Source organism: Chinchilla lanigera, unplaced genomic scaffold (genome assembly GCF_000276665.1).
Source record: "Chinchilla lanigera isolate Chin_1 unplaced genomic scaffold, ChiLan1.0 scaffold00017, whole genome shotgun sequence".
NCBI lineage: Eukaryota > Metazoa > Chordata > Mammalia > Rodentia > Chinchillidae > Chinchilla > Chinchilla lanigera.
In genome coordinates, this window is record NW_004955418.1 from 15,973,868 (window position 1) to 15,977,982 (window position 4,115).

The 4,115-nt window shown below is 46.7% G+C and overlaps 1 protein-coding gene across 1 annotated transcript in view; it reads right to left on the bottom strand.

Annotated features, from left to right (window-relative positions):
* Window positions 1-274, bottom strand: part of Cast (calpastatin) — a gene marked incomplete in the record, with an annotated part of 114,191 nt that extends 113,917 nt beyond the window's left edge. The window contains 1 exon segment of the mRNA XM_013512987.1: window positions 1-274.
* Window positions 275-4,115: the final 3,841 nt, after the last annotated feature.

Sequence of the window (4,115 nt, forward strand, 5' to 3'; positions counted from 1 at the left end):
GTGAGGCAGCTTTTCCGACCCAGCCTGAGCCCGCGCCCCGCGGCCGGCGCCCGCTGGGCCCTCCCCTTCCTGCCCGCTGCAGGCTGCGGCCCCCTCCGAAGCTGTCCCGGGCTCCGAGCTGGACGCCCTCCGCCCCGATCGTGCCCGGGTGACCCTCCCCTGCCCGGGAACTGCTCGGGTCCTGGTGGGTCAGAAAGGGTAGGGGGCGGAGGTTGCAGGGTTCCCCCTTGGACTTGCCCAGGCGCAGCTAACAGTTGTGCAACCGCAGAATCCGACCCGGGCGTGGCCGGCTCCGCCTCGATTCTGCTCCCCGAGAATCTGGAGAATTAGACACCTCTGCAGTCTGCCCTGCCTGAGGCAAGAGAGAGATTACTAACTCAAATCTGACTCCCGCCTGGACTGTCTAGATAAGGAAGCAGATCACCAAAGGAAAGGGTCTGTGAGTGTGTGCAAACGCCTCTGTGTTCTGTGCCCCTTAACCTTGTTTTGGCAGTTGTGAAAGTTTAATGTTTTATGGGCAGGAGGCCAGAGATTCTAATCTAAACCAGAGCACCATCCCAGATTTAAGCCCGCAGAGTCCTTCTAAAGTCTGGCGAGTTTTGTTTTTTGAGGCTAGATTGCTTTTGTCTTGAGTTGATGTTAAACAGCACTTCCTGGTTTGGGACTGGAAGCAAAGTGTAACAAGCCCTTCTTGCATGCGCTCCTGCGGGCCAACTGTCAGCCCGGGTTTGCCGCTGATTCTCAAACAGACCTGACAGAAAAACCTGTTACCCTGCAAAGGCACTGTCGCTTTGAGATTCGGGTCACCACTCTCTGAAGCTGTGTTTCAGACAGTGGAAGAGAGGAAAGCTACATGGTAGGGAAAGATTTCCCACTTTACACAGAGCTTGGCAGAACGGAATTCTATTTTCCCCTGGGCCCCTCGATTTTAGAAATTCTGACTTCCTTTTCCTCAAGGATAGGCTACAGCATTCTGCACCAGGCGAAGGGAATTTAAATGCCTTTCCTCCTAAAATGTTCTACTTACTGTCTGTGTATCTAGTATTTCAGTAAACAGGCAGCATTCATCTTAGGGAATTGGTACAGACACATATCACACAAAATATTTAACCAGCTGGTCATATATTCTTAAGGGTTTTCGTGGTGTGTGTGTGTGCGTGCATGTGTGTGTGTGTGTGTTAATTGAGACAGGGTCTCACCATGTTGCCTTGAATAGCCTGAAACTTGTAATCCTCCTACCTCAGTCCCTTGGGTAGCTGGGTTACATGTACATGCCATTTACTTTGAGAATCTCCTGTGTGAAGCAGTATGAAAGAAATAATAGAGGAAGAGATATAAAGGTTAAAAATACATGTTTTAACACATGATTGTGTGGCACTGGAAAGCATACAGTTGGGCCGGGGATATAGCTCAGTGGCACAAGCACCTGCCTGGCAAGTGCAAGGTCCTGAGCTCAATTCCTGGTACCAAAAAAAAAAAAAAAAGGAAAGCATACAGTTGTGAATAAGTACAAGTGTTTCAGGAGTGTTGGGCTCTGTGGCCCTTGTTGATTATAGGATGGGGAAGGAGACTTGAGAAGTGTAGTTAGTGCGATGTGAACAGAGTAGGAGCATCTCAGGAGATAAAGGCAAACCTACCTGTGTGGCTGGAGCCACATGGTCTCTGTTATCAATCCATTAGACCCATTATTAACCAAGCAGCTACAAAGTATATGAGATACCAAAATCTGTAAGAGATGGCCATCCTAGGCTTCAGGCTTGGCTTAAGAGCCAGAACTCACATAAGCAGAAAACGCAGCATTAACCTCTGTGAATAAAGAAGTCTCAAAGTTGTTGAAATGCTTCCACTTTCACTGTGGTCAGTGAGGATTTATTGGAACTTTGATACCATAAGCCAGCATTGGATCTTGGGGAACACATGTGGCTTTTGCTACATTAACCTCTGCATATATATAAACATTTACTCCTTTATTTCCTCGGGAAAGTTTGCCTGTTATGATTCCTATGCTCAAGCATTTTGTAGTCCAATAAGAGAGACAAAAATGTAAATCTGCAATCACCATTACCTGCATATAGGGTAATTATAGGTGAAGGCAGGCAGAGGTATCTGGAGAGAGTTGCAGCATCTTGACAAGGATCTTCTCACCCTGATGGAGAGGTGGGAGCCCGGGACTACTTCCTTCTATCTGTCGAACTTGAGGGAGTTCTAACTCCTGCCTGGTCATTTTCACATGGTGTCTGTTCCTTATCCCCACGGTTTCCACACTTGCTCAGAAACTTAGCACTTTTCACCAGGAAGTGTATAAGATAAGGAAAAGAAGGAATAGAGTCCAAAAGAGGAGAAGCAAATAACACATGAGAAAGAGGGCAAGGGACAGAAGGAAGCCTGTAGACAAGTGGGTGCCAGGGCCCAAGGGAAGAGGGTATTCTAAAAGGAAGGGTTGGTCCACAATCCACACCATAGAAACACAAGCACTGCCGCCCGAGGTTGAGTCAGGCCATGTATGTAGAGCACCTATTTGATTTGAAAACTTAGACTTCTTTGGTAACTCAGACAGTGGATGAGTGCTTTTCTGAGCTACCCATAGTTTAGACATTCCCTTCCATCAGGTTGTGTTTATTTCTACACCATGACATATCCCTAAAAGAGGAGTGACTCTGACAATACCTGGACTTCTGGCTGACATTCCAAGTGCCCTCCCATCTCAGGGAAACTTACCTGTTGTACTTGGTATCTCCTTTCGGCCAAGCTTGCCTCATTCCATAGTGGTTTTTCACAAGTTAACTGCAAAAACTTTGTACATAGACAATAACTATTTCATGAGGTAGATGGAGCTCTCAGCGCCTTTCCTCCATGGAATGTGCATGTGCACCTGAATGGAAGCTTCATGAATCTGGCTGTTAATTTACCCCAAAGCATGGTTTCAGTACTGAAATTGTGTACATAAAGGAGAGGGAGGTGTGCCAGCTCACTAAAGAATTACATTTAGGCAAGAGGACCTTGCTATGTTTCTCAGATAATACCAGGCTTGTGTTTGGATGCAGATGTGGTCAGGAGAGGAATAATAAATGAGATGCAAGGACAGATAGACACAGAAAGAAGACAGTAGAGAATAAGTAGCATTTGAAATGGTTTTACTTGCATTGGTACTGGGTAAGAATTTGAGTCACACACCTATGTATAGGTAGGTCCTCAGGATTTATTACTCATAATTGATGTCTCACTTCCCCCCATCTAGTAAAAGACTTGTAAAACACCTTCACGCCCTGTTCTTTGGCATGGCAAAATTTCCTGCTTCTTGTCTCTGGACCAAAGAGGACTGAGGTAATATCTCCTTTTCAGGAGTGCTCTTGGGAGGGGAGGAGTGGGCAGGGGAGAAGCTGAGCTGGGAAGAAGGTCATTGGATGCCTCATACAACTTTTCAGGAAGTCATGGTGAGACAATACTTCAGAGTTACCCAGGATTAGGAGAGACCGCACAGCTTTCACATGCTTGTACAAGCGAGTTATTTGATATGATTGGGGGAAAGAAGCATGATTGTAGGGAGAAAGTTGACCTGAATCTGTGGCAACCCCAATGGAGGCTGACAGATGAGGTCTATTTGGTGGCACTCCCAGGAGCTGGGCATGGTCTCTGTTATTCCTGAAGGGGATTAGGTTGGCTTAACATATCTGTTACACTCCTTGGGGCTATATAACACCATAAAACTTTGTAAATAGAATGGAAAAGAGAATAAACATTGCCAAAGCATGCTTTCAAATTGCTACATCACTATAGGAATCACCCCTCTTCATTGTTTATAGTCGGTGGTTTCTGGGGACCAATACGAGAGGTGCAGATAGTCCCCTTACCAAGACACCCCAGACCTGCAAAATCTGTCCTGGGCAGCCTTACTGCGGTTATGGTTTGTGTCTGGATGTCCTCCCAATGCTTCATGCAGTCATGGGGCAGGCTTCTAGAGTTTTTGATTGATCCAGGGTCCAATGCTGGGATTATGGGTGTGAGCGCTACACTCGCCCTGGGTGGATAGTTTGCATACAATATAAGGGAGGAAGAGAGCCTGCTCTCTGCATCTCCTCCCTTTTTGCTCTTGCTGCTTTTGCTGTCTTCCCCTG